This window comes from Pan troglodytes, chromosome 9, assembly GCF_028858775.2.
Source record: "Pan troglodytes isolate AG18354 chromosome 9, NHGRI_mPanTro3-v2.0_pri, whole genome shotgun sequence".
In the NCBI taxonomy this organism is placed as follows: Eukaryota; Metazoa; Chordata; class Mammalia; order Primates; family Hominidae; genus Pan; species Pan troglodytes.
Window position 1 is genome coordinate 79,772,920 of NC_072407.2, and position 12,848 is coordinate 79,785,767.

Below are 12,848 nucleotides of genomic sequence, written 5' to 3' on the forward strand. Positions count from 1 at the left end.
TCATCTTTTTGCCTAGGACAGAATTAGTTCAAAAAACATGCCAAATTCTACACATACTTTTAACCACGCCTCTCTTGAACTCATTGTTCTACTATTTAGGAGTAAAGTTAAAATTCCATTCTTGGCATATGAAAACTTATGTAACTTGGCTTTAAGATAAATGTCTAGGCTTCTCTTTCTACACAAGCATTTCAGGCAAACCAGAGCCACTGTAACAGACCAAAGAAAGAAGATCTGAATAACCACTGCACTTCAAAGCCAGTGCAAGAAACTTTCTCTCATTTCAGCAGCATCACCCTAAACTAGAGGTCAGAGGAAGCCAGTAAGGGAGGTTAACACAGTGAAATGCAAATGGGTTCTATGACCTCTGTGAGCTAGTTTTTTCAGCAATAAAACTGGAACATTAATAATATTATCTTAAAGGCCAAAGAGTAGGCAAAAAATGATACAAAATGCCAGCAATTTCACGTATTTCTTGCAATTCAAGGAGCAAAGAGCATAACGAGGGCCAAAGGAGAAGAACCAACACAAGGCAAGAGATTAACCTGGAGTACAGGGAATGGGGTAGACAGGAGAAAAACAAGCCAGCTCTCTCAGGTGGATTACCCTTTTCCTAGCCTGCACTAGTGTCATAGTGTCATCTCTTTTCATCGATTTGTGCAATAAAATAATAGATTAGTATTAATATAGAAAAAGAATACAAAACAAGCAGTATGGCCAGGAACAATATAATAGAGGATCTTTTTTTTTTTCTTTTTTTTTTTTTGGAGATAGGTCTCACTCTGTTACCCAGGGTAGAGTACAGGGACACGATCACAGCTCACTGCAACCTTGACCCCCTGGGCTCAGGTGATCCTCCCACCTCAGCCACCCGAGAAGCTGGAGCTATAGCCGTGTGCCACCACACCTGGCTGATTTTTGTACTTTTTGTAGAGACAGGGTTTCTTCATGTTGCCGAGATGGACAATGGACAGTTAAAAGACTCACAGGAAGCATGAGTTTCCCATTCCCTAGAATATATTACTTCCTCTGGCTGACAGTGTTACGTTTTTCAGAGAGAAAAAAAAGGATATACAGAAAAAGGGAAAAATATAAATATTACATGAGGAAGACCCTAAAGTGATTATATCAAAAGCTAAAATGTCAGAATCTGAATAGACATTTTACCACAATGAGAAAGATAATAATAAATGTTGGTTGACGATACAGAAAAATTTGAATGCTCACAGGTTGTTACTGGGAATGTAAAATGGTGCAGTTGCCTTGGAAAACAGCTTGGCAATTCCTAAAATGTTAATATTTAGCTACCATATGACTTAGCCATTACACTCCTAAGTATTTACACAAGAAAGAGGAAAACATAGGTCCACACAAAAACTTGTACACAAATGTTCCTCGCAGTATTATTCACAACTGCCAAAAGGTGGAAGCAACCCAAATGTCCACTAACAGGTGAATGGATAAACTGTGGCACACCACACAATGGAATTTTATGTAGCCATAAAAAGAAATGAGGTAATAACATACTATAGCACAGACAAGGCTTGAAAACATGTTAAGTGAAAGAAACCAGACACAAAAGGCCACATATTGCATGATTCCATGTATATGAAGTGTCCAGAATAGTCAAATCCATACAGATAAAAGTAGATTAGCAGTTCCCAGTGGGTAGGGGAAGGAAGGAATGGGAAGTGACTGCTGATGGGTAGGCAATTTCTTTTTAGAGTAATAAAAGTGTTCTCAAATTAAGATAATGATGATGGTTGTATATTCCCTGTAAATATGTTAATAAACACTAAATTGTTTAAACGGTAAATTTTCTGGTATGTGAATATCTCAAATTTAAAAAAAAGAAAGACAGAGAGACAATCAACAATGCAGAGTCCAGCTATGACCTGAATGAAGCACTTATTGAGTGCTCGGTTGAGTACCAAGTCCCTAGAAGAAGATAACGTTGGCTGACTATCCCAGAGGCTAATGCCAAGTATGGGGAAGCTCATCCTTAGTATCTGAGAGGTGAAAAACGACATAGCTCCAAAGTTTGGCCAACAAACCAGATATGGAAGCACAGCCAATGGCTCACAGTGTCACAAATTCCAAAAACAACAACTACTGATTAGCATCTATGTGTAAAAGGGGAGGATAAAAAAAGAGAAATGGATATAAAGATGATGAAAATCCTTTGCCCCCACACTGCTTAACTTAAATTTACTGACCTTTATTTATAGCATTTAGGGTACATTTGTTTTGCAGATTTCAAAGATAAATTTACTACTCAGTTTGTATTTCTGAGACGGAGTCTCACTCTGTCGCCCAGGCTGGAGTGCAGTGGTGCGATCTCGGCTCACTGAAACCTCTGCCTCCCAGGTTCAAGTGATTCTCCTGCCTCAGCCTCCCGAGTAGCTGAGACTACAGGCGCCCACCACCATGCCCAGCTAATTTTTGTATTTTTGGTAGAGACGAGGTTTCACCATATTGGCCAGGCTGGTCTCGAATTCCTGACCTTGAGATTCGCCTGGCTTGGCATCCCAAAGTGCTGGGATTACAGGTGTGAGCCACATGCCCAGCCCATTTTGTATTTCTTTAAGGGCAATTTAGACATACTGCTGTGCCATTTGATGTTAAAAAAAAAAAAAAAAATCCACTAATTAGCTATGCACAAAACAGCCATAACCTACTGTTACCACAAAATGAACACTGCAAATAAAACTTGCAAATAAAAAGATTATTCAAAAAGACATCTAAATAATTCTTATGCAAAACTATTTAATCTACACCCGGGGGTAAGCAAGTTTTTCCTCAAGGCCCAAACAAGAAATAATTTAGGCACTGTGGCCATAGGGTCTCTCTTGTATCTATTCAAACCTACTATCATGGTGCAAAATCAGCCATAGAATATACATAAATGAACAGGCATGGCTGTATTCCCGTAACACTTTGTTTATGGATAATGAAATTTGAATTTCATATAATTTTTACATGTCACCAAATATTATTCTTCTTTTGAGTTTTTCTCCCAATCATCTAAATATGTAAAAACCATTCTTAGCTTTTTGAGACAGGTACCAGGCAGGATGTGGCTCATGAGCTATAATCTGCCTAGGGAGCCAGAAATTAGCTGTGTCTATCAGAGACTGTCTATAACAGTGAATTCTTGGGTCCTGGAAGCAACCAGATCCTAATTACATTGGTAATTCATATTAATTCCCCATGCTCCAACTTGTTTCTGACCAAGAAGCGTTATAATTATAATTTGGTTTTACATGCAATTTCTCTTGAGGGAGAGAATGTTCTAATATCTAAAACATGAACAATTTGACATAACATTTGTACCTATTATCACCATAAATCATTATTCTATAATACTTGTTCTTTGTTTGATTATCTATAAATCTAGCTGATAGGTCAGGTCCTATTGTGTTCTCCTGCATGGTGCCTGAGGGACAACCATTCTCCTGACACAACACCAGAATCAATGTTTGGTGCCTGCAAGGGTGAAAGTCAAATATTTGGCTAGGGAGGCATCCTGGCCACCAGTCTACTGCCATTCCAATACCCCTTACATCTTTTCCTCCTAACCTCTACATACAGGTAAACAAAGTGGAGGATGAGGATGGAAAATGTTGGGCAGAGGAAAGGAAGGGAGCTTTTTTAAAGGTTCCGTATCAGCTCAATATATACAGGAAAGGTGACTTCACATGCCTACAGAGCAAATACATAGACTTTATCTCAGTGGGATCATTAACTTATTTATCTTGGATTTATATAAACAATCAAAGTAACAATAATTCTTTTGGATAACTCATAAGAAATTTAAAAAGAGCGTGTGAAATGGCTTCTAAGAGCCTAAGATCTCATCCCCAGGGGGAGCTAGCCCCCCTTAAGTTCCAGTCTGGAAAAACCCAAGGCTCTCAAAGGAATTTACTTCTGATTGCAGCCAACATCTGAAGACAGGTTGCAGACCTCCCCTTCCCATTTATTAAACAAATTTAAAATTGTAAATCCTTCTTCTGTCCCCTTGAGATGCATAGGTATTTCCTAAGTCCCAGAATATCTTTCTGAAGGACCTGAAGGCCATTCCTTTGAAATGTAACCAACAGACAGGGCCTCAGTCTACCAGTCTCTGTGAGAGGGCAGATGCCTAATTTCCATTAATGCTACTTAGAAGACAGAAATGACATAATCACAGAAGGTCAACAACGCTCTTAGCTTCTTTTTAAATTTTTCACTTCCATAACTTGACTAAAGCTCCCCCATTCCTCCCACTCCTCTCCCTATTCCCTCTTTCTCCTTTATAAACACCCAGTCACCTCTGCACAAATTCGAACACAGCACAGCTCCTTCCTGTACTGCGATAGTTACTGAATAAAATCTGTCTTTATCAGCTTTAACTAGTGTCAGGCTTTATCTTTGACAAGAGGAATCCTTGGAGATCATTTAGATCCAAATCCTTATTTTACAATTGAGAAACATAAAGTTGAAAGAGATTCACTTAACCAGTGACTCCACAAATATTACTATGTGCAGACTATATGGCAGTAACTAGTCTAGGAGCTCAGATACCATGGTGAAAAAGACAACCCATTCAAACTGATACAGGAGATAGAAAGAAATTATTTAGACAGACAGCGAAGGCAAAAGTCCTCAGCAGAACTTCCCTTCTAACAAAAAGCAGCCCAAGAAGTTATTTATTTTTCTAATAAAGAGCAGCCTGAAAAATCAAGCTGCAAACATAAATATGGAAGCTGAAAGGTTGCAAAAGGTGGAATGCTGGCAGCTGTGCCAATAGAAAAGGGCTACCTGGGGGCCAGGCATGTCCACCATGGAAACTCCATCTTCCCTTTTTTGTTAGCACGTATATGGTAAGAAAGAAATGGGGAACATGGCACAGCTCAGGCTGAAAATCCGCCTGCATAATAAAAGACTAAGGTGGGGGATGCCAGAAATTCGCTCCTATGCGAACGAACGGCACACACCTATTCTTAACTGTTTTTTCACGCCCGCCCTATGTAGATTAGACACCACCTCCCCATCAATTCATCTATAAAACCCCTTGCATTTCACCGTGGAATGGCAACCCATTTTTCTGGGACCCCTCTCTGTAGCTGAGAGCTATTCTCTCTTTTGCCTATTAAACTTCCACTCTTAACCTCACTCTCTGTGTATCTGAGTCCTTGATGTCCCTGGCTGTGAGACAATAAACCTTGGATGTCGCCCCAGATGAGGTCGCAAACTGTCAGAGGTATCTGAACCAGAGCAGCTTCATCTTGAATAGGGGCTGAGTAACATAAGACTGAGACCTACTGGGCTGCATTCCCAGGAGGTTAAAGCATTCTAAGTCACAGGATGAGATAGGAAGTCGGCACAAGATAAAGGTCATAAAGACCTTGCTGATAAAACAGGTTGCAGTAAAGAAGCCGACCCAAACCCCCCAAAACCAAGATGGCCACAAGAATGACCTATGGTTGTCCTCACTGCTACACTCCCACCAGCACCAAAACAGTCTACAAATGCGATGGCAACACCAGGAACAATTTTTACCCTATATGGTCTAAAATTTTAGACCATTTTACCCTATATGGTCTAAAAATGAGAGGCATGAATAATCTACCCCTTGTTTAGCATATAATCAAGAAATAACCATAAAAATGGGCAAGCAGCAGCCCTCAAGGCTGCTCTGCCTATGGAGTAGCCATTCTTTTATTCCTTTATTTCTTAATAAACTTGCTTTCATTTTACCTTATAGATTTGCCTCGAATTCTTTCTTGTGCAAGCTCCAAGAACACTCTCTCGGGGTCTGGATTGGGACCTCTTTCTGGTAACAAAATCGCCTTTGCAAAAATTATACTAGCGAAAAAATTATGACAATGGGGGAGATCTAATCTAGCCAACTCCCATCTTGCCTTTAATCTGCCCTTAATTATTCCTGGGCTTAAACTTTGGGAGACATTTAGTTTACAATTTAAATGACAATGGCCCTTCCCCAAAACTCAACTGCCTTTGTAAAGTTAATGAGACACCACTAGGCTAGGAGGATAGAGGAGCCTGAACTGGCTAAGGTGTGCAAACTTGTCCAACGCGTGGCCCACAACAGGACGGTTTTAAATGCGGCCCAATACAAATCTGTAAACTTTCTTAAAACATGAGAATTTTTGTGATTTTTAAAAGCACATCAGCTATCATTCATGTTAGTGTATTTTGTGTGTGCCCCAAGGTAACTCCTCTTCTTCCAATGTGGCCCACAGAAGCCAAAAGATTGGACTCCCCTGGTAGAGGTAAAGGATTGCCAGCCATTATTCAGAAGGTAACAAGACATGCAACTTCTCCAATTATTTCTGCAGATAACATCACTATTGTACAACCTAAGATTGGCCTTTTAAGAGGTCTTTCCAGGTTTGTTGTATGTCTGATAACCAGTGGCTCCACGTGGACCTGCCAATCTGTGGCCCCACCCAGCAACGACCAAGTATGCAGGAAGACCATTTCTCTTGCACCCCCAACCAATAAGCAGTAAGCACCCATTGCCTAGCCACCCAACTCCTTCCCCTAAACTGTGTTTGAAAAACCCTAGCCCCCAAATGCTAGGGGAGACTAATTTGAATAATAATTATGACTCTGGTCTTCCCTTTAGATGGTTCTATCTTGGTAAAACTCTTCCACTATTGCAATTCAGCTGCTCTACATGGGCAGGGGGCATTGACTGGGTAGTTCTACCATCATGATGGAGGTTATATCCTATGAGGCAGTCAAACAGGAAAACTAGTAAGAAAATATCAAGCACTAAAAATAATATGCTGAAAATAAAAAAGAGTAATGTGATATAGAAAGTTTAAGTACTACTCTGGATCGGGTGCTTACTGACAGCCTCAATAAAAAGTTGACATTTGAGACTGGGGTAGGTGACTCATGCCTGTAATCCCAACATTTTGGGAGGCTGAGGTAGGAGGATCACTTGAACCCAGGAGTTTGAGACCAGCCTGGGTAATGTAGGGAGACTCTGTGTCTACTAAAAATTTTAAAAATTAGGGCTTGGTATGTGGTGATTCACTCCTGTAATCCCAGCACACTGAGAGACCAAGGCAGGAGGATCGCTTGAGCCCAGGAGTTTGAGACCAGCCTGGGCAACATGGCAAAACCCTGTCTCTACAAAAAATTAGCCAGGCATGGTGGTGCAGGCCTGTAGTCCCAGCTAAAGTTGTGGGGTGGGGGTGAGGGGGTGGGGCTGAGGCAGAAGCCAGGGAGATGGTGGCTGCAGTGAGCTGAGGTCACACCACTGCACTCCAGTCTAGGTGACAGTGAGACCCTGTGTCGAAAAAAAAGAAAACCCCCAAAAAACAAAAACTAAAACTAACAAAATTAGCCAGGTATGGTGGTTCATGTGTGTAGTCCCAGCCTGGTATAGCGGTACACATCTATAATCCTAGCTACTAGGGAGGCTGAGGCAGGAGGATTGCTTGAGCCCAGGAAGTCAAGGTTGCAGTGATCCGAGATCTTGCCACTGCACTCCAGCCTGGTTGACACAGTGAGACCCTGTCTCAAAAAACAAAAAAGATCAGTGTAAATTAACTAGACTAAGGAGGAAAGTGGCAAAAGATATGGTAAAATAGGTAACCAAAGGCCAAATTATGTAGGTTAGGGTAAGGAATTAAGATTCTATTTCAAATATGATGGGATATCACTAAAGGATTTTAAATAAGGGGAAAATAGTATGATCTGATTAATGCTTCATTTGAAATCATGGCTGCTATGTAGAAAATGGATTGCAGAGAGGCAAGAAGGGGAAACTAGGAAACCAACCTGAAGGCCAATGGTGGCATGCATTATGAGGGTAGTGGGGATCAGAGAGAAGTAAGCTGTGGTTTGGAGGCAGAATTATCAGGACAGCTGATGGAACAGATGTGGAGGGTGAATGGAAAGAAAAATCAAGGGTGACCCCTGGATTTATCAAGGTTCCTTGGCTTGAACAAACAGGAAAAATGCTTTTAACTAAGGTATTAAAACTGGGAGAAGGAAGTTAATGAGAGATTTGTTTGTACATAAAGATGATGGTATGTATCAGACATCTAAGAAATGTGTTGCTGAAAGTCATTCAGAGATCTTCTGACTGGGTCACATTGTCTTTACTCAAACCTTTCAAATCTGAATCAAGAAGATTTTTTTTTTTTTGAGATAGAGTCTTGCTCTGTTGCCCAGGCTGGAGTGCCATGGAGTGATCTCAGCTCACTGCAACCTCTGCCCCCCAGGTTCAAGCAATTCTTCTGCCTCAGCCTCCCGAGTAGCTGGGACTACAGGTACGCGCCACCATGCCCGGCTAATTTTTGTATTTTTAGTAGAGATGGGGTTTCACCATATTGGCCAGGCTAGTCTCGAACTCCTGACCTCGTGATCCGCCTGCCCTGGCCTCCGAAAGTGCTGGGATTACAGGTGTGAAGAAGAACTTAATAGCTGAGCTCTGGGAAGTGAAGAGCTGCATCTTACTCATATTCATATCCCTTGACAAAGTTTGAGACAAAGAGCAAGTACAAAACAAACATGATGAGTATATGAAAGACATACAAAGGTATTGTTTTTATCTTAATTAAACAAAAATTATCTTAACAATAATTTCTTTAGGTAACATAACACATCCTAAAGAAACTTTTCAGGCCAGGCGTGGTGGCTCACACCTGTAATCCCAGCACTTTGGGAGTGCAAGGCGGGCAGATCACCTGAGGTTGGGAGTTTGAGACCAGCCTGACCAACACGGAGAAACCCCGTCTCAGCTAAAAATACAAAATTAGCTGGGCATGGTGGCACATGCTTGTAATCCCCAGCTACTAGGGAGGCTGAGGCAGAAGAGTCCCTTGAACCCAGGAGGCAGAGGTTGCAGTGAGCTGAGATCATGCCATTGCACTCCAGCTTGGGCAACAAGAGCAAAACTCTGTCTCAAAAAAAAAAAAAAAGAAAGAAAGAAACTTTTCAATTCTTACTAGAATAATAACATTTTTTGCATATTTACTATGTGCCAAATACTATTTTAAGTACTTTAAAATATTAACTCAGTAAATTCTCATAACAACCTTTTCAGTAATTCCACAAACATTTACTATGTGCCGACTATGTGGCCGGAACTAGACAAATGCTCGGATACCATGGTGAAGAAGACAACCTGTCATCATGGAGGTAGTAAAATGGGTAAACTAGTAAGAAAATATCAAGCAGTGAAAATGCTACACTGAAAATAAAATAATAACATGATAAAGAAAATTCTCTAACAACCCTTAGATTGAAAGTAATGTTAACCTCAGGAGGAAAGTACGGCAAAGTGGGTATGTGCTTTACTTAAAGAATGAGAGAAATAGCAATTGCAGTAATTATTCTGGAGGACTGAAACATTTACGGAACAGAGCTATGAGACATATTCCGCTTTAAATATTGGAAGGGCAAAGATGGATTAAAAGACAGTCTCTGCTCCAAGAATTTCAGAATCCAGAGAGGAAGAGACAATCGTAAACAAATAATTATCAGGGGAAAAGCAGTCAGTGAGTTATCTACAAAGTGAGTAACTGACACAGCTATGAAGTACTATGAAAACAGAGAGGAAACACTAACTCAAGCCAAGGGGTGAAGGGAAACCAAGGAAACTTTTCTTCAGGTGGTGACATCTGTGCTAGGACCAGAAGGATGAATGAGGTTTTAGTGGATAAGGAGGTAAAGCTCATTTCAGAAAGAAAAAAACTATGTTTTTTAAAGGAGAGATGTGAATGATTATGGCATGTTCTGTCAAGGTGGAGTTGAATACAGTTCTTTATGCTAGAGCCCTAGCATAAAGGCTAGCATAAAGCCCTGGCATAAAGGTTTTTGGGATTGGCAATGGACAGAGACAAGACCATGAAGGAAGACAGTGAGCAGGTCTGTGAAAGTGGGTCATGGCTAGTAAATATGGTGACCCAATGAGGCTCTGGAGGCACTAACAGCAAATAGTCCTGGGGCCAAGCACGGTGGCTCACACCTGTAATCCCAGCACTTTGGGAGGCCAAGGCGGGTGGATCACGAGGTCAGGAGATCGAGACCATCCTGGCCAACATGGTGAAACCCCGTCTCTACTAAAAATACAAAAATTGGTTGGGCGAGGTGGCGCAGGCCTGTAATCCCAGCTACTTGGGAGGCCAAGGCAGGAGAATCGCTTGAACCCGGGAAGCGGAGGTTGCAGTGAGCCGAGACTGTGCCACTGCACTCCAACCTGGCAACAGAGCGAAACTCCGTCTCAAAAAAAGAAGAAAAAAAAGAAAAAAGAAAAGAGTCCTGTTGGCACTGCAGGACAGATAGGAGCACAGATTCTAATGTCAAGGAGAACAACTAAAGCCAGTTGTAATAATTCAAAGGAAAGGTAATGAAGCTTGAGCTACGCTGTGGCAGAGGATATTCAAGAGAAGTCAGATTCAGGCTAAGCGTGGTGGCTCATGCTTGTAATATCAGCACTCTGGAAGGCTGGGAGATTACTTGAGCTCAGGAGTTCAAGATCAGCCTGGACAACATAGTGAGACACTGTCTCTAAAATTAAAAATTAAAAAATTAGCCAGGTGTGGTAGCGTGAGTCTGTAGTTCTGGCTACTGGGGAGGCTGAAGTAAGTGGAAGGATCACTCAGCCCAGGGGATCAAGGCTGCAGTGAGCTGTGACTGCGCCACTGCACTCTAGACTGGGCGACAGAGGGAGATCCAGTCTCAGAAGAAAAAAAAAAAAAAGGTAGATTCAGATTGTACATGTATCTTAGGAAAGCAATAACAAGTCTACATGGTTTTACCACTCACAAAAGAACTTTCACATATTCCATTTTTAAGCGGATATCCAGTAAAACCATAAGACTTCTGAAAAAAGTCCAATTCATCTTTCTTTTTTATTATACATAAGATTTCTTTTCAATGCAAAATCCATCCATCTGTTGATGAACACAGGTTGTTTCTACCTTTTGGCTACAGTGAATAATGCTGCAATAAACACTGGCATACAAAGATCTGCTTGAGTCCCTGCTCTGGAGTAATTATATATGTAGAAGTGGAATTGCTAGGTCATATGGCAATTCTGATGAGCTTTATGAGGAACTGCCAAACTCCCTTCCATAGCAGCTGTACCATATTACACTCTCACGAAGAATTTAGGAGAGTTCCAATTTCTCCACAAATTCACCACACTCACTTTCCTTTTTTAAAAAAATAGCCATCCTGTTAGGTATAAAGTGGTATTTTACGGTTTTGAATCACATTTCCCCAAGGACAAATGATGATGAACTTCTTCTCATATGCTTTTTGATCTTTGTGTATCTTCTTTGAAGAAATGTCTATTAAAAATTTTGCCATTTGGGTTGTCTTTATGTTGTTGAGTTTTAGGAGCTCCTTATACGTATTCCAAATATTAAATGCTTATCAGTTATATGATTTGCAATACGTGCAATTTGCAATATAACTTCTTCCATTCTGTAGGCTGTCTTTTCACTTTCTTCATAATGTCCTTTGATGTACAAATGTTTTAAAATTTGACAAAGTCTAACTAATCTATTTTTTATGTTGTTGCTCAGTCTTCTGGTTTTCTATCTAAGAATCCATTGCCAGATCCAAGGTCATGAAGATTTCCCTTTATTTTTTTCTAAGAGTTTCATGATTTAGCCCTTATATTTAGGTTGTTGATCTATTTTCAGTGAATTTTTCTATATGATATGAAACAGTGTATCCACTGTATTTTGCAAGCTGTCATAGTTCAACAAATAAGTATTTTATACTATAGGCAACAGTCAAAAGATATTTTTAAAATACCACAAACCAGGTGCAGTGGCTCACACCTGTAATCCCAACACTTTGGGAGGCCAAGGCAGGAGGATCACTTGAGCCCAGGAGTTTGAGATCAGCCTGGGCAATGTGGTGAGATGCCACCTCTACAAAAAATAAAAAATTTTAACTTGGCATTGTAAAAGTTTTATGAAAATGCTAAGGCCGGGTGTAGCGGCTCACACCTGTAATCCCAGCATTTTGGGAGGCCAAGGCGGGCAGATCACGAGGTCAAGAGATCTCTCGAGACCATCCTGCCCAACATGGTGAAACCCCGTCTTTACTAAAAATACAAAAATTAGCCAGGCGTGGTGGCGTGTGCCTGTAATCCCAACTACTCAGGAGGCTGAGGCAGGAGAATCGCTTAAATCCAGGAGGCGGAGGTTGCAGTGAGCTGAGATTGTGCCACTGCACTCACTCCAGCCTGGCGAAAAAGCAAGACTCCATCTCAAAAAGAAAAAGAAAATCCTTTGCAATATATAAAGCATTAAGCATTCATGCTCTATCAGACAAGCCTGTGTTCAATCCTTGCTTCACCATCTGGTGTCTATGTGACTTTGGGAGTAATTCACCATTCTATGATCCAGGTTGTGGTGAGAATTAAATGGTGATGCATGTTAAAAAAAGAAAAAAGCATAGCACTGAATTTATAATAAGCTGTCAAATGTTATCTATTATCATTATTATTAAAAAGTTATAAAGAAACTGGAAACCTCATAAATTGCTATGAATACAACATAAATTGCTATGGTACAGCCGCTATGGAAAACAGTTTGGCAGGTCCTTAAAAAGTTAAACACAGAATTACCATATGACCCAACAATTCTACTCCTAGTTATATACAGGAGAGAAGTGAAAATACATGTTCACAGAAAAACTTGTACACAAATGTCCATAGCAGCATTATTCCTAATAGACAACAAAGTGGGAAACAAGCAAATGTCCATCAACTGATGATGGATACATAAAAGATGCTATTATCCATATAATGGATGAGTATTTGGCAATAAAAAGGAATGAGATGATACATGATACAATGTACATAA

General features: G+C 40.6%; 1 protein-coding gene across 5 annotated transcripts in view; it reads right to left on the reverse strand.

Moving 5' to 3' along the window:
- Positions 1–12,848, reverse strand: part of RSF1 (remodeling and spacing factor 1) — a 212,089-nt gene that overhangs the window by 87,446 nt on the left and 111,795 nt on the right. The gene's annotated exons all lie outside the window — the stretch shown is intronic.